This window comes from Lygodium microphyllum, chromosome 14 (genome assembly GCF_053477565.2).
Source record: "Lygodium microphyllum isolate KBCC chromosome 14, Lygodium_microphyllum_v1.1.10, whole genome shotgun sequence".
In the NCBI taxonomy this organism is placed as follows: domain Eukaryota; kingdom Viridiplantae; phylum Streptophyta; class Polypodiopsida; order Schizaeales; family Lygodiaceae; genus Lygodium; species Lygodium microphyllum.
The window spans coordinates 134,532,656-134,552,033 of record NC_141148.1 but is presented as its reverse complement, the minus strand read 5'-3'; positions in this window follow the sequence as shown (position 1 = coordinate 134,552,033).

Genomic DNA, 19,378 nt, shown 5'->3' with positions numbered 1-19,378 from the left:
ATTATGCATGATGATTAGAGAAGAAATGTACAAAGGCAAGATAAAAATACAACTCCAAGAAATTTAAATATTTTTTAGTGACCATTCTTATATTATCCCTATGCATAATGGCCAATGGGGAGTAATATCCTCACTTCCTTTGCCTAATTTTACAATCCTTGAGTTGTCTTTACTAAGTCCACCCAGTAATGAGAGCTATAGATGTAAAATCTTTTATGAGATATAGAAAACATTGAAACCTAACATCTCAACTTGGCTAAGCAAGATTACTTTGTTCATGGCAATTAATGTATTAACTGGTTTTATTTCCAATACCAAGACATGAAGAGCTAAGGCCATGTTGTTAGTCAAGAGGCTAGCATACACTACAAGATATAGACCTTATACCGATGTTTAAAGCGACGAAAATACAAATAATAAAATTTGCCCCCGTCGTCGCAAAAAGCGTCGTTATTAACGACGCCATAGAAACGTCGCTATTGGTGTCGCAAATGCAATGCTAATAGCGACGCAACCAGTAAGTTTGTGACGCGCATAGCGACGGCAATAGCGACGACAATAGCGATGCGAGCAGTAAATTTGCGACGCTGATAGCGACGGTAACAGGGATACTTTTTTTTTTGTGGTGCCATACAAAATAGTTTCTGCACTACTGTATACAAAGCACTTGCAAACAAAAAGAATGTATATTGAAATCATAAAATTGATACATGAAATAAATACATGATCGCATAAAAAGCGATTGGTACAATCATGACAGGATATCACTAATACATAGAAAATGTCTACATAGATCAGGCGACTAAAAAATAAAGGTGTGTGAGCTCCAAGGATCCAAGGGTGAGCTACAAATCCTCGTCCCTCGAAAGCTCGTCCCGCTGCAAAGGAGCATCGAACGGACTCTGCAGAAAAAGAAACAACACATCAATCCACCATACAATAATGCATTCAAATATCTCATGGTAACTACGGACAAGAAAGATGAGTGACTTACAAGGCCGCCATGTCTATACAATCGGTCGATCAATGCATTGAGACCGTGCCTCTTTGCATATTGAGTCTCAAGGCCTTGTGGATCGCGATTTGTAATGGAGTGCTGCAAAGAAAACAAAATGCTAACTGTTAGAAACATGATTGTCAGTACAAAGAATATTTCAAAAAAACAAACAAGCAAAACAAAAGAAAAACTTACAAAGTCCTCCAAATATGTCCTGTGGCCGCCACTCCCAAGATGATGGACCACTCCAGCCTCGAGTCGTGCCCTTGCCGCCTCGCGCTGCTGACTCCAATGTCCTGGAGAATCTGTAGCCTCCTCCCTCAGTCGGCGCCAGTCGTCTGCATCTAACCACTCGTGCTTTGCAGCCCCACTCTTGATTGCCTTGCGTGCGTCGGATCGTCTATGTGACATGTATGCACGCATGCAATCCATCATCCAGCCAGTAGAGAATCTATCTATTGCAGCTGGCACCGAAAACTCCTCGTGCAAGGATGCTACTATGTAGTCCTTGCTCCCCTCTGGTATGTTCTTCCAATGATCCAAGACATTGTGCCGAAAAACTTGTTGGCACAACTCTCTCATGCGAGCCATCACCCTCCTCCCCTCATCATTCATGATGATGGCTCCTGACCTACTATCGACCAGATATCCATAACCCCTAGGAGTCTGCCTAAGATGGGTCCTCTCCCATCTGCGTCTACGCTCCTGGGCATATCCAGGAGACCCCTCTACATCCGGTGTACCGACGGGGGTAACCCCTCTCGGAGTGGCACCCAAAGGGGTGCCACCTCTGCTGACGGCTGCGCAAAAGCCGGAGTAACTGGAGTAGACATCCCCACAGGTGTGACAAATCCTGGAGGTGACGCAGCTCCAGCTGAACGACGAGACGGAGACACCACATCCGTGTCTCCACAGCAGCATCCCCCCGATCCCGATGTAGTCCCTCTCTCTGGCCCAATTCGTGAGCATCGAGATCGTCTGCTCAAAGCCGAAGCATCCAATCGCGCTGAAGCAGATCTAGCAGAGCGCCCTGACGAAGAACGAGACAGCTCCTGGTCTGCCATCTCTCTGAATCTCGCGAGCTGGTCTGGAGACATGCGTGCGAAGATGTCCTGCAACTCCTCATCGCTCATCCCTCGACTCATCCTAAAAATGTCACCTGCACAGATAAAAAATGGTGTTAGAATAATCAATTTAAATTATACAAAGCATAGTAATATAAATCATTTTAAAAAATCCCTCTGAAAATGCATATCTTATGTACCTTTATAAGAGATTGGTAAACGAATTGAGTAAGTGGATGCTCCAAGTATGAAGTATCCTATGGTCCCATATTAATCTCCTGACACAACTCCGCATACACTAGAAGGTCGATAGACATGTCACCACAAAAGAATGAGTCCGCCTCGTTCTCAAAAAATTCTTGGACTCCTGTATTTCCATCATTGTTAGCCGATGCTGGCTCCAAGCTTTCGACGGCCTCCACCCCTTGTAATATCGACCCCTCTATTTGCATATTATCTTCATCTATGCTCGGAACATCACTTTGATCATATACTCTCGCACTTCGGGGAGTTGAAGGTATAACATACCACCATCGAGGTTGTCAGGGGTTTGGATAGAAGATTACATGTTCACAAACACGTACAAAGCGAGTTCAAACCATTGTGACATAAACCATATCGTATTACAATTAGCAAGCAAATGACTCAATGCACCTGTTCACAATGGGCCGGCAACATAAAGGTGTCGCGCAAATCCGTCCATTTTTTTTCAAAATCTATTTCGAGAAATCCCGATGGACCTCGTCGAACTGTTGCTCCAGCTCCTCCAAGTACCACTTTGAACCACTGCACATCGAATAGTATCATGGAGAAGCTACGGTAATCCACCGTAATAATACTTTGCAAATTCCCAAAATACTCCATCTCATCCACAACCGTGTTTGGATCTGTTGCTCATCGTTGGCTCTCTTGCTCGAACCTTGCCATGACACCACAGTCCATTGTAGAGCACATTTTGTCAATATGCTTCACGCGAAAATGCCGTCCGCGCGACCACCTGCACTATATATTTTGTACTGTACATTGAAACACTCAAATTAGATGTCACATATAAAATTTAGATACAACAGATTCTAAACCCCTCATTACCTTTGGACTACATCCCCTCGAGAATTCCCACTCCTCCATTGAGACCTCTGTCCCTTCACTGGATATTGCGGTCAAGGCTCCATGCAACCATCGTGTTGACATAAACTGCGGCATCTCCTCCATGCCTTCGGGATATCAAATCGGTCGATGACGTGTACTATGTCGGAATTCAGCTCGCGCTTCCTCTCGATTTTGCCTTACAATCTGGTACTTGGCGAGCCACGTCTCCATAGAGGCATGGTGCAACATACAAAAGCGATTCACCTTCTCTTCCATTGAGGCATCCATTCTTTTTTCTACCCCATTTCCAACCACCACATCTCCAGTCAGTCTATCATCGTCCTTCAGCGTCCATAGCATTTCATTGTCTGGTTCCACCGTTGGTAGCCATTGTGAAATATGCACTAACGCCTCTGACACCAACCAACTTTCGGCCATGCTACCTTCTGGCCGAGCTCGTTGTCACACAAAGCCTTTCAGGGTTTTCATGAAGTGCTCCAGGAAGAACATCCATTGCGTATGGACAGGTCTTGCAATCTCCACTTCGTCCACAAGATACACAAGAAGGTGGATTTGTATCGTGAGCATGCTAGTGGGCAGGTATTTCTCAAAGAGACAGACCGTCTCCACTGCTCCCCGCCTCGCAGATTCAATAGAGGACGTCTTAATCTCTTTCTGTGAGATCCATTACACCAAAGTCGACAACTTGTAAATGGCCCCGCGAATTTCTGGAGTAAGGCATCCTGCAATCGCAATCGGTAGGACAAACTGCCACAAATGAGAAAGCATTATGAATAATGGCCACTTTCCAAATTGCAAAATGGCCACGCTAATTACAATCCATTCTAGCACAAACTTGACATATCTTATGCCAATCATGGGATTTTAGCCCTGACAATTGGTCATCTTTAGAAAATGCGGACCTGAGAGAACGCATCATACCCGTCGGAGTGCGGATAGACTTGATTACTTGCTTCACAATGCGCTCTTCTTTACTGGAAAAAACCCAAGGAGCGCGAGGAAGCTGCACGTGACCATCAGCACTCGACTGCGGCCAAAGCGCCTCCATCTTACCTACCTCCTTCAAATCCATTCGTGCCCCTATAGTGTCTCTCTTTCCTGTGATGTGGTCCCATAGCAAGCTGCCCACATTCTTGAAAATATACATGGGATCCAACAAGTGGTTGACCTGTAAGTGGGTCCAATATGGCAACTCGTAGAAAACTGAGAACCGTCGCATTCCATTTGGATGTGATTCCGGGTTGACCATTTTCAGCTCATACCAGCTTGCGGCGTTCATACGTGTTGGAGGTCGTCCAAGGAAACCTTCCCTAAGTTCATGATCCTCCGGTAAGAAAGCGGTGTGTCCTTGATATACCATCTTCTTCATGGTTCGTGATCTTCGGGAGTCTAACTGTGGCCCACACAATGGACATGCATGATAACCTGAGGTAACCAGACCTGTTCCGACACCACGACCTAGTGAATACTTGATTGAATGAGATAAAATATAGATATTACCAGCAAGAACGGAGGCCTACTCACCTGAGCACTCTCCCAATCCCGAAAAGTCATGCATCGTCCACATGAGAATGGCTCGAATGTTGGCTGACCGCCGACCATCGCGCCTGCTCATATCTTGCATAGTGACCCCCTCCTTCCACAAAATCTTAAGCTCATCGACTAATGGACGAAGATACACGTCCATATTTTTTACTTTGTAGCGGCCTGGGACGAGCAAGCTAAGGATGAGATGTCCTTTCTTCGTAGAAAGCCATGGAGGGATGTTGTAGTTGACAAGGACTATAGGCCACACACTGTAAGAAGTTGAGCGCGCAGACCGAATGGGTTCACACCATCCATTGCGAGACCGAGCCCAAGATTCCTTGGCTCTCGCGTAAAGCCTGGGAAGGTAGAGTCAATGTGACTCCATGCGCGCAAATCCGCTGATATTCATTGAACTCCATCCGTGGACCTATTCTGCACATGCCACGTTGTCAAGCTTGCCATGCCGGACGTATGAAACATGTGGTTTATGCGGGGGATGAGCGAAAAGTGTCTGAGAACTTTTTGAGGGATGGTTTGCCCTTGCAAGTCCTGTCGATACCTGTGAGCACCACACTTTGGACATGTCTCCATAGTCTCGTATTCTTCTCGAAACACTATGTAATCGTTGATACATGCATGTATGTTATTGTAGTCCATGCCAAGCTTCCGTAAAACATGTCGTGCATCATCACGAGACTCAGGCATGGTATTTGCAGGTGGTAATATATGATATTTCAATAACCTGAAAAAAATCATAAAACACCTTAAAAAAGCACAAATGTTTGTAATAATAGTGTCAAAAAAAAAATCAATGAAGCCTATGTGCAAGGTACCTGAATAACTCGGTCACACTCGTATCGCTCCACTCGTATTTTGCTTGCACACTTAAGAGTGCAAGCAATGTCTTCAATCGAGATACTCGGCACCCATCGTATAATGGTATGGATGCTTCCTCTCTAAGCGGATCAGATGTCTCGACATCCATGGGAATCAATGCATCGATCATTGCCTCCATCTCAGGCTCCAAGATTGTAGGTAGGTCTGGAAGGTTGTCTGTCTCCTCTGGCATCGACGGTATAGATTGGCCTTGCGAGTGGTGGATTGGCTCCTGCATTCCATCCATCGCACGCCCACGAACTCTTCTAATTGGCCGCAAAGGGTGCACTCCCCCTTGGTACGTGACATCACCTCCCTAGATAGAAAATTTACCAACAAGACCCAATCTTATTGTGTATGGTTTTCAATTAGCTTGCGAGTACAATGCATGATTAATATTAACTTCAAATTACCGTTTGCTGAAAATCCGCAATCGCCTGATCAATGATCTTAGATTGAAACTCGCCAAATCGTCATACATGTTCTATAGACAATCGGCGTTTTCGTCTAATTGCCAACTTGCATTGAGAGCAAGGACATGGGACACGCTGATTAAGATACGCCTCGCGATCTTGAACAATAAGACCTTCTTCATCTTTCTCTTTCTCTCCCTCCCTCTCCCTCTCCCTCTCTTTCTCTCTCATTTCCTCTCCTAAACAAGCAAAAGAAGGAGAGAATTAAACCCTAAACAAGCAAAAGAAGGAGATAATGGACTCACCGATGAGATATGGCGAGGGCTTGTTGGCAGCTCCTCTTCGTGATGAAGGCTCCTCTCCTTTGCGAATGGCGGCGGCGGCGACAAGCCTTCTTCCTCTCCCTCTCTCACCCTATGCAAGATGGTTGCTCTCTCTCTCTCTCTCTCTCTCTCTCTCTCTCTCTCGCTCTCCCTCTCGAAATGTTTCACAAAAATACGCGAAATGAAACGCGCTTGGGTTTCGGCTTGTTTTTTTTTCCCTGTGGGGTGTCGCTATTTGCGTCGCAAATAGCGATGCCGTTATTCCTGTGTCGCTACCCCCCGTCGCTATACCTCTCTTTCCTTGTAGTGTAAGATCTCTTACAAGGCATTTTTGAGACCTCAAATCTCCCTTTGGCCCTATGTTACCCCACCTTGCCCCGCCCCACTCCGCCCTTCAACTCTGTCTCTCTCTTCCACCTTTAGCTCCATCTATCTTTCCTACCCCGTGTCCATAGCACCCACACCTTATCTTCTTCTAGCCTTTAGTTCTCCTTTAGCATTCTCACTTCATCCTCACTTACATTGGATCACTTGGATTGGAAAAAATGTCTTTGCATTCTTAAACTAAAGTAAAGTTGAAGCTGGAAATAGTAAACAAATGGAAGGTATGGATGCCATGTTGGATATGCTAGAGAAAGTGATGAAAGAGCTCATCACCAATACCAAAAATACTTTGGAGAATAGCATCAACCAAGTGTAGCATGGCCTACTTGACAAGATCACAAACTTGAGAATGATGTCAAAGAATGGGGGAATGAGAAGGAAGCCATCTTAATGGAAATCCAACAAGTAAAGAGGAAATTGTGGCATTGAAAAGCACCAAATGAGAGGAAGGGGACCTTAGAGACAAAATCTCTTGTACTTTCGTCTTTTGATTGCTTGATGTTCATGAGCTAAATAATGAGGTTATCCCCTTAGTCAGCTTCGGCAAAGCACTTGATGAATAGGTCATTTCTTAAGTAATACAAAAGAGGTCTTTTGAGTGACATCTAGACCAATAAACCAGATTCACCCCTTTTCTCCTAAGAAAAGTTTGAAGACTTGTGCTTGCTAGGCATTGCCAATAAGCTTATTTGCCTAGTAGACTTGCTGAAATTATTAGATAAAGCTATAGGGGTCGTCATTGGCATAGTATTTGTTTAATGATTTTGTGACTAAGGGAAAAATTTCCTAGTATCTAATGCTTGGAGTATTTTCTATTTTAGTGAGGATGTTTTGTGCGATATGGATCCCTACTTGCATCATATCAAAATGGTCAAACAAGAGTCATTGCACAAGATCTGAGAGGGAATCCTATGATGAAGATCCAAGAGGACATGACCATGGCCACAAAGGAGGAAATCTCCATGGTGGTGGACTTCACCTTGAAGCCACACAAAAATGCTGGGTAAAGGTAGTGAAGGAGAACATAAAAAAGGAAGTAGAGAAAGACAATCAAAAGAAGGAGGTGCACACCATCAATATCACACTCAAAGAAGAGAGAATGCGACAAGCAAGGCGATTGAATATACTAGTAAATGGCATACCTGACCAAGAAAGCTCATCACTTGAGGACGATGGTAAGAATCTATATGTTGAATTGTATGATAATACACAATTGTATACTAATTAACATTTGCATGTTAATTAGCAACTATCTAACTACTACTTAGCCAATTCTTATATGCTAATTAGTAGCTATTTGTGTGGTGCTGATTAGCATATGAATTTTATCATTCAACATATGGACTTCATTTTTAGCATGAATCTGCATCCTTCAAAGATCTGTTGTAAATTATCATTGTGATTTTCTTCCAAATTTCAAGCTTTGAGGACAAAGCTTCTTTAGGACAAGTAGGCTTGTAATAAATCATAGAGTTAGAGGAGAGCATAAAAGGCTTAAAATGTAACACGTACACATCTTTTGCTCATTAATCAATTTTCACTCTTGAGCATTCCAAGTTTGAACCTCCCACCATAGTAAGAACATACCTTGCTCCACCATAGCAAGAGTGGGTATCTTGCTGGTGTCTTAATTTTTCCATTATAATACTTCACAATGATAATGAGAGTTCAAACTATGGCCACCCTAGTTATGACTTTCTTCTTGTCTTTGTGTAATTCTTATTCTTGATTAATTGTAATCTTGTAATGTACCCACCACTTGATTGCAGAAGGCAATGTTTCATTGTCATCTAGGGTCTATCCCAGATGCCACTGTCCACATTCTACAAGAATAATTGGACTTTGGTCAAACTAGGTGGATGTGGGTCTATCTCATTGCAAAGTACTTGGCAACTACGTGATTAACCTTTTCTGATGAGAGTCCCCCTAGTTACATAGTACTACAATTAGGAGGGAACTTTCCATATGGGACCTTCTTACCTAGACCATGGTTTGCTTATGCTCATAGGAAAAACAAAAATCCTCTTAAAGCAAGTCCCAACAATTGCCTTTGGGGGAGGTACATACTCGATATCTGGCGATAGGCAAAAGTTTTTAATAAATTTATTGGACGTACATATACACAAAAGTATCCAAAGCAAGCAATAATCAATCAATCCTTCTCAAAAAATATTTTATTTTTTAAATGAGAAGGAAAATTTACACATTCAATATGATCGTGTTTCCTAACTTAATCGATTGTATCAATCAAGTAGAAATTCAAGTATTTAGTCTTTTGATAAATTTTGCATACATCGCTTAGCTATACTTACATGCTTTCACCAATACCTGGCTGGGTGCAACTATTTTATTTTAATTTCTCGGGTGCTCAACTAATTTATCTTTAATATATCCTTTTGACTATGAGAGAAATAATCTATAACTTCTTTATGTCAAAATATGGCAAGTAAGAATTATGGCAAGTAATTATTTCTCTCATAGTCAAGGGACATAAAATTATTTATCGGGTGCTCAAATATGGCAAGTAAGAATTATGGTGTGATACAATATATGTCATGAAAATTTGGACTTTGCCTTATTACTCTCTCTTACATGTGTTCATATTTTATCATGCCTCTCTCTCTAGCATTGCTTTGCTCTCACCTATCTCTCGCCTCCTATTACTCTATAATGGTCATCTTTTTATTGGTGAGGAGAGGGGGGGGGAGGGATGGGATTCTATTGATATCATGGTATCTTAATGTGTTAGTGTGTGGTATAAGGAGAGAAAAAAGATCTAATTTCCTTAAAGTAGAGTCCACGTGTCTCTTAGGAGGGGAATAGGAGAAAACATCATCATAATACTGAAAGGGGGGGGGGGGGGGGTAGGGGAGTACTATCATCAATGTCACGTTGAGTGGGAGGGGGTACCTTATGGAAATTTATTGGGAGGGATGGAGAGACTATCTTTCTCTCTCTTTTCTTTTCCTCTTTCTTTATCTTTCTCTCTCTCTCTCTCTCTCTCTCTCTCTCTATATATATATATATATATATATATTCTTATCATTGATTTGGAATTAAATAGGGGTGTTTTTTAAGAGGAATATATTATTATTATTATGGGGGGAGAACCTTTTTGCAGCGTGAAAGAGGGGGGATGCATGTTACCAACAAGGTGCAAAGGGGAGGGAAGATGGAAAGGATGATGATGGTGATGATTTTTGGAGAGGGAGAGGTGGTGAATAGGTGGAAAAGGAGGAGAAGGTACATGGATGAGAGGGGGTGAGATGGCAACTTGGTCGGCAGCCATTAATAGGCCCTCCTCCCCATTACTTCATTCTTTATCTTCTCATTTCATAGATTATGGTGCTGTCCTACACATATTTAAGGAGTTGGATCCTATGTGATGTAAATTGCAAATGTCATGGCATGCTTCATGAGAAAGTCTTGAGAAGCATAGCTAGGGAAGGGGACATTAAGTATTCAAAATGCGAGGGAGTAAGAAAAATAAATTATATATTGACAACAAAGAGATGGGTTCATTGCATTTTCTTTCCCATAAAGAAATTGAGATGTCCTCATATTGAGAGAAGCTCAAGGTAGTCTCTCCTCCTGAGAATGGACTCCTCAATCCAAGAAGCATCCTCTTCAATGAAGCCTTTCCACTGGATAAGGTACTCATGGAGAGTACAATTACTAAGAGGTTTTTCCATGATTTCTAGGATTCTATCAAGCTAAACTTCCAAATTTTCTTGAGTTGGAATTACAATTTGCCCATCATGTAGGACATAATCAAGGTTTGGGACAAAAGGCTTGAGAAGGTTTACATGAAATACATTATGGACTTAGAGATGAGATGGAAGTTCTAATATGTAGGCATTCTTACCAAGACCTGACAATGTTGTGGGGTTCACAATATCTTGGATTTATTCTTTTGAATTTCCCAAGGGATAGGGAACTCTTCTTTGGGTAGACTCTTAAGAAGACCATGCATCCATCCTCTTAGGACCAATGTAGTTCTTCTATCGGTCATGTGCTACTTTGATGTCTTGGAAAATTGCTTTGGTTTGCCACTCCATTTTATCCAACATTTTCTTGGATGTTTTGATCCTCAAGTTTGGAACTGAGAAATTGAGAGGGGATAAGTAATCTTCCCCATGCAATGCTTGAAAAGGGGTCATACTAATGCTTTGTTGGTAGAAGCATTATAGGAAAATTGTACTAGGGGCAAATATTTGATCCATCTCTTAGGCTCGCTACTACAGCACTTGATTGACCCGTTCAATATACCCATTAGTTTGAGGATGATAAGAAGTACTGAAGTAGAGTTGCATGTTGATGGCTCAAAAGAGACAGGTCTAAATTTTAGAGGTAACAATGAATCCTTGACGTCACTAACAATCCTTTTTAGCAACCCTTGTAATCTAAAAAACTCCTTGACAAACAACCTAGCAATGTCAAAGCTTTAAATGTATTTTTCACAAGAATGATATGAGTAACTTGCTAGATCTCTATAGCTAGTAGGATCGAGTCATAACCTCCCTATACAGTTGAAAGTCCAACCACAAAATCCATATTGATGAACTCTCATTTCATTTGAGTAATGTTGAGAGAATGTAGCTCTCTATGGAGTTTGATCCTTTTGTCATTTACTCGTGACAACTCAAGCATTGAGTTACATGCCTTAATACATTAGCTTTCAATCAAGTTGGCCAATAGTAAGTTTTTCTTATTGCATTTATAGTCTTTGCACAGTTAGGATGTCCAGATACTATCGAAGTGTCATGGGTCTCTCATAGAATCTTCTTCTTGAGATCCCAACTATTGGGTATATACAACCTATGCTAATATTACATAATTTCACCCTCAACGTGGTAAGGTTTGTCCCATGTATGGTTTTTCTGCAACATGAGTCATACTTTGACTACATGGCCCTCTCCCAAGAATGACTACCACCTCGATGCACGGCCTCCTCATAAGTAAGGGACTCATTAAGATAACATAGCCCATGGAGGGATCAAACTAATTAAGTTGACATCTATCTCTAGTAGACCACCATCTCAAAACAAGATGTGGGGCTTATACATCCTATCCAACATCATGATCATGGGCCACTAAAACATCATATGTAGATTATATAACTAGCTATATGGTCATAGGAAGCTCCTCTTGAAATATCACCCTGCATATCTCAACTACCTATTCATGCTACTCATGCATCTTCTCCTCATGGAAAACAACATCATGGCTATAGATGATATTCTTGCCTTGTGGATCCCATAGGTGATAGCCCATCTCACTTGCATCCCCATAACCAATAAAGATGCATTTCATTGATTTAGGATCTAGCTTATTGCATTTATCCTTGGGAACATGGCAAAAAGCCTCACATGCAAAGATACACAAATGAGTATAGCTTGCCTAGCTATGTATACTAGGGACTCTCTCCTGAATCATCATGTTCATGCACTTTGCAAGAGTATTCTAGGATAGGGTGTAAGGGGTGGCCAATTGATGCTTAATACCCTACTCATCACAAAACTGCTCAAATGCTTTAGAGACATATTCACTCCCATTATGTGACCTTAGGTATTTAATCCTATACCTAGACTAGTTCTGATATATCAAAATGAAAAAAGCCAGAGGCTCGCCCATATGTGTAATGCCAAACTTCTTATGTGAGAACTGTGTGTTTACCTACCATAAAGGCAATGATCACACGAATCAAAACATTGTTAGAATATCAATCTCCCATTACTCTTCAGTCAGTCTATCTTTATGTGTGTGACCCGTAGCTGGACACAGATGTACACATGTGTGACATTCAATAAGCCGGTGTAGTCAGTGACTTAACCACAGTTAGTCTTGGTTAGTCATAGCTATGTGTGTAAGTCTCTTTCAGTTAGTATGATGGAAGAATAATGGAAGAAGAATAACAATGAGCTGAGGCTCATCTTCCACTCCACTCTGTCTCTCTCCCTCTCTTCCAACATGGTATCGGAGCTTGAATGCCTAGCTTGGCAGTGGCCATTTGACATCAAGACATCAGATCTGAAGAAAACGTCATCAAAGGAGACTGTGCCTGCAGCCCGTTTTTTTGCAGAAGCTATATCTTGCTATAGAAATGGTTTTTGGAGAAATGGCCACCTATTCTTGACCATTTCAACGTGGTCTACAACTTTGCAGATTTTTTTTTTCAAATTCCTCATAGATTTTGAGATATTCAACACAGACCTGTGCAAACTGGCTGTTTACTACAATAAATAGCATGTGATTCAAGGGCACTGGTGGCTTTCATCCTAACAATGTATATGCCCTTATTATCATGCATTTGAGCATGATATTGGAGTGTTAAATGCTCAAATTTGGAGCTTATTTGTAGGCTGGAAACAATGAACTGGTTGCTGTCATAAATTTAGAAACAATATATCTACAGGGTTGAAGTATCTGTGATGCTTATTTGCTACTAACAAATGCTTGGATTATACCACTTGACTGGTAGATGCTTTTTGGGATATTGTGAGTCCTAAAAGTCCAAAGTTTGGACTGATTTGTTGTTGGTTATACCAGGGTATTGATTGGTTATTGTCTGCAGGAAGGATACCTATCATCTTCACTTGACATACATGCAATATATTCTGACCGGTTGGATATATATCAACTCCTGCACAGAGTGGCAACTGAATGAGATGTTTTGGGGCTGTTTTGAGGTCTGAATACTCTTGTTTTAATAGAGAAAATACTGTTGGTTATAGCAGTGAGCTGGCTATATTTCGTACTACTATTTGCATACAATACAAACATTGATACTTGTATGGACATAGTTTGTTGCTGGGATGTTTTGCCACTACTGCAGAATGTTTTGAACTAATTTGAGCTTGGTTTATACTCAGTTGACTGTGTTTTTTCATTGTCAAAATACAGTTTATAGCAAGCAGGTTGTCAGAAAAATTGTCCTAAATAGCAGGAAACTGGTTCAGAGTTGTGGGAAAAGGAGTCAGATACTTACAGGTTGTATACATCACGAAATACCTAAGCTGCAACTATGGAAAATGCTCAAGGCACTGACAATATCACTCAAATTATGGAAGAAAAGCTGGACAACCAAAATTTTACTTTATGGCAGTTCCGTATGAAGAATGTTTTGGTTGGTAGAGGTTATTAGGACTTATGTACAGGTGATGAGGCTAAATGCTTTGGTTATACAGATTACTGGATGCAGTTCCCCAAAGGATGCATGGGACATACTCATGAAGAATTATGAAAATGTAACACACGCAAGAAAGATTCAGCTGAAGCAACAATTCAATAACATGTCTAGGAATGGCAGCAGCATTCAGGCCTACACTATAGAGATCAAGAACATAGCGGATCAGCTTGCCACCATTGGATCTTCAGTTTTTGAGGATGATATGATTGGAGTGACATTGAATGGACTTGGCAAAGAGTATAAAGCATTTGATATGTCTATTTTTGTGAGAGCTGAATCCCTTGATTAGGATGAGTTAATTGCTTTGCTCCTACATGAGGAAGTTAAGCTTGGGCTAAATACACGTTCTAGTACGTCTCAAAGCAAAGACAGTGTTCTTTACTCTAGCTAGCATGGTAGAGGTGGTAGAGGCCGTGGCTCTTTTGGAGGTTGAGGAGACACTTGAAATGCTTAAGGACATCAGCAAAATGCATGGCATAGCACAAATACACAAGGCCAGTGTGGATCTGGTGGCTTTAGAGGCAGGGGGAGATCACCCCATGGTAGAGGTGGTGGATCTGGTTCATGGTAGTCAAATGATCAGTCAAACAGAGATAAGGACTGTCATTACTACGGTAGATATGGACACATTGCAAAGGATTGTTACAAGAAGCGGGGAGATATGAAGGCAAAGGGCAAACAACATGGGCACTATGCATCTTCTAGCGGTGCTCATGATGAGCAGGTTGACAAATTGTTTGCCATGCAGCATGTGTCTAAGAATGCATCTAGGCAGAACAGAGATGAGAGATGGCACATTGATTTAGGGGCTTCAAATCATATGACACCCCATGGAGAATGGTTTGATGAGATGGTTGCAGTTCACATGGTTATGTGTGTAGTGGGGCAACCAACATGACATTCAGCAAATAGGAATTGTTTCGTTGTTGATGCCTGATGGCAAGAAAAAGATCATGCATGATGTACTACATGTACCTACAATAACCAAGAATCTTTTGTCAGTTGGATAGATGGCATAATAGAATCTGCAGGTGAGATTTAATAGAGATGAATGCTTTGTTAAGAATATGGTAATGGATACAAATTGATTGCTAGAGGCCGAAGAGATGGCAGAATGTTTACTCCTGATGCGTCAATTCTAGAATTGAAAGTAGCCATGTTTGCACATGATGATGGTGCTATACGGGATGTTGAGATATGGCATAAGCGGATTGGCCATGTGAATGTACAAAAGGTGAAATCTATGCAGCAGAAGGAGATTGTGCTTGGATTGCTTAAGTTTAAGTATCATGACTTTGGACATGTATGTGATACATGACAGTTTGGAAAGCAAGTACAGTTTCCATTTATGAGACATATATGAAATAACTCATGACCCTTACAGTTGGTACATTTAGATATATGGGGTCCGTCTCATAATGCTTTGTTTGGTGGTGCTCGTTACTATGTATCCTTCATTGATGATTTCAACAAGTATACTTGGCTTTACATACTGAAACGTAAGGATCCTAAAGCTGTCAAGAGTGTGTTCCTTGGTTATGCACAAGACCGAAAGCTTACAAGTGTTATTTACCGTCTACACATGAGACATTAATTAGCAGAGATGTTGTTTTTGATGAGTTGGCATTGTGGTATGGTAATCTTGTTGCAGTGGCTATTGATGGATCCGCGAGCACTAGTAATGTTGAAAATACACCTACAGTGAGTACATCTATGAGTGGTCCTATAGGTGATGGGTCACCTACAGTAAGTCCTTGGTCAGGACGCTTATAGAGTCATACTCCTACGTCCATTGACATGGGATGTTTTATGCATATGGAAAATCTCTTGACTTGACAGGGTTTACTGATGCTGATTGGGCTGGTTGTGCTTATGACAGGAGGTCAATTAGTGGTTATGCATTTGGATTGGGCAACAATATGATGGCAGAGTAAGAAACAGCCTACTGTTGCATTTTCTAGTACAGAAGAGTTGAGTACAGAGGAGCTACCTTAGCGGCTTGCAAAGCAGTTTGGTTAATGAAACTGCTGAAAGACTTGGGAATACAGCTGTAAAGCAGAGTGATATTGCATTGTGATAATCTCAGCAGTGTTATGTTGGCTAGCAATCCTGTCTACCATGCCAGGTCCAAACATATTGAGGTTCACTACCATTTCATCAAAGAAATGGTTCTTACAGGGCAGATTGACTTGATTGATGTAAAGATTGAAGACCAGATAGCAGATATATTTACCAAGTCTCTTGGTAAAGAAACGTTTATATATTTCAAACAGCTACTTGGAGTTTATTAAATGGTTTGATCTTAAGGGGGAGTGTTAGAATATCAAGTTCCCGTTACTCTTCAGTCAGTCTATCTTTATGTGCATGACTGGCATTAGCTAGATACAGCTGTACATGTGTGTGACATTTAATAAGTCGGTGTAGTCAATGACTTAAAACACAATATTAGTGAGTTTGGGAATCTCCCAATTCCCATTTTTTGAATACTAAAAGGGTGGCACCTGGATAACATGCCCATAAGTTTCTCAAAACCATATGATGTGACCTATCATTGGAAATCACTTGAAAAATGGAATCTATTAAGCTATAGAACACTCAATTTAGAGTTATATTGTTCAAGTTATGACAAATCCAAATATTTGACCATGTGTCCCAAACTTATGGGAAATCCCCATATTTCCCAATATTGTGTTTTAACCACAGTTAGTCTTGGTTAGTCATACCTATGTGTGTAAGTCTCTTTCAGTTAGTATGATGGAAGAATAATGGAAGAATAACATCAATGAGTTGAAGCTCATCTTCTGCTCCACTCTGTCTCTCTCCCTCTCTTCCAACAAACATTTGTAGTCAAGGAGAAAAAGATATTGCAACCAAGAAAGAATGTTCATTCCTTTTAAGAACATGTATCCAAGGTGACAATGCCATCAATATGCATGTGGTATAGTAGCCATATCCAAAACATGGTCAACAGACCCAGATATAAGCAAGGCTTAGAGGCTACTAGTCTTGGCACCTCGACCAAAGACAAGATTTCCACATGTAATCTTCCATGCAGAATCACCAAAAGATACATGATATCTTGCATCATCCAACTATCTAGCAGAGAGTAGGCTTTTGGTCAAGGCTAGAACATGGCACACATCATGCAAAACAAAAGTGTTGCCTAAAGAAAATTCTTAGCAAATCGCAGTCTAACATTACCAATCCCGATAATATCCAATGCCAAGTCATTTTCTAGTCTCATAGAATCTATCATGCTATGAGTAGGAATAGAACCAATCCCTATGCAAGGTAACATGGAAAGAAGCCTATGACAAGCATCCAACACTAAGAAAAAATGGATGAGGCATTAGCCAACTAATTAGCTTTAAGAGAAGAACTGTTAAAGATGTAATCATCATCAAACTCAAGCTCTAAGGCATTTATCTCCTTAATTTTCACATTGGACTTAGTAGAAATAATGATACAATCATTAGACTTATCACTCATGTTTCCCTTGCCTTTCTCCTTGCACTTATGATCGCACATCTTATGGCATTGTGGCCTAATATGACCCTACTTCTCACAATATTGACATGTAAGAGAGGCCTTATGACCACATGACTTATTGCGAGACTGCATATTAGACTAAGATCTCTGTGAGTCTCTAACATGGTGGTCATTACCACTTTTACCATCATGTATATCCCTAACAATCAATGCATGAGAAGTACGGGTTGCATGCACATTCTTTCTATTTATCTCCTTTTTGAGTAAGGCACCCTCAATATCCTAGAGTTTTAAAGTATTCTTAGGCATATTAGCATACGTTGCGGTACAAAAAGTGTCCCATGACTCAGAAAGTGTCACAAGCAAGAACAAGGGAGGGATATTATCCTCAAACCCAATGTCCTATTATGAAGTCAACTAGTTGAAAATAGAATGAAATTCATTCAAATGTGTAGACACACTAGTCCCTTCCTTCATGCGAAGATCCATGAAATGTTCCAACTAATACATCTATGAAGCAGAATTTTGCTTGTTGTCATTAACATTGCATATCTTTTTCCATAAGTAGCAAGCATTATCCTTAAGTGCCACAGCATTGAAATAAATATGATTTGACAATGACAATATAAGAGTGGATTTACATAGCTCACCCAAAAAATTCCAAGTATCCTAGTCAATGTCTTCGAGCTTTATACTCTTATTTTTCAAAGGCCTAACCTTATTCTTTTGAATAGTACTTTCTATATGTGCATCTTACAATAGGTGAAATTTATGCCATCAGGATTTTCAATATTGAAAATAACACTATCATTCAAAGAACTAGCCATAATGACTATATACCAATGTAAAATCCAAGAGAATGGGCTATTGTAAATGAATGGAAATTAGCCCCAAAACTCAACCAAAAAAAGGGTAAAATGGGTATTATAGAGATGTCCACCAACTACAAGCAACAATAGACTACCAAAGTACAATGTCTGCTCTCCAAGACAATGCTGAAAATTGTAATTACAGCAATGCTGATGTAAAAACAGTAGTATATGCCACTCCAACTACGGAAAAATATCCAAGAAAGGAAGCTTGTTGCCAAGGATATCAAGTAGCAACTAGGATACAAAGAATGCAACTAGCAATGACTAAGCATATACCACTAGTACCAAAGACTATCACAAATGCAAATTGTTAGTAAACCATTCATCCCATAAGCATATACATCACTAACAAAGTGCTGATAGAGGTAAACACTAGTGTCCAAAGCATATGCAATCAAATTAGCCCACAAGCAGGTAACTACATACACCAAGAGTCCCACCGTCTCAAAGAACCAAGCTCAAGTACTCTATGAAGAATCCAAAGCTATAATTCAATAGCAAGTAGCACTCACTAAAGAAAATCCAAAAGACCAAATGGGCAATACAAGATTGAGACATTAAGTACATGACCATTCGGACTCCAAGATATATCTGAGAGCATGAAAGCCAAGTAAGTCTTCAAACCTATAATGTCAATTACTAAAGAAACAAAAACATAAAGCCAAAACTCCAAATCATCCAATTTAGCTCAAATTCAATTGATAAAGCCATCCATAATCATATCCAAGTACAAGTATCAATGCTAGACATCCAATATATCTAAGTGGCATATGTGAATAGTATCAAGCCTCAATAGGTATAAGGCTACGATTAATAACTTTCTCCTCAAATTGTTATTATCATAATGGAATTCCACAAAATTAAGCTAATAAATTTCTAACAAATCCAAGTAGCATCCCAAAACCAAAATAGTATCATTGAGGCATTAAATATGCATAATATGGAGCTCACAGTTTGTTGTCCAAACCAAAATTGTACTATTCTATGTGAAGTAGATAATTAAAATCTGCATAAAATCAAATTTTTGAGTAAATATATATCTCTCTTTGTGCTCTTTGTTTTCAGCTATAGAAACTTGAATCTGATATCATATGCAAAATTTATGGCCAAAATACAAAAGCTACCATAGTTGTC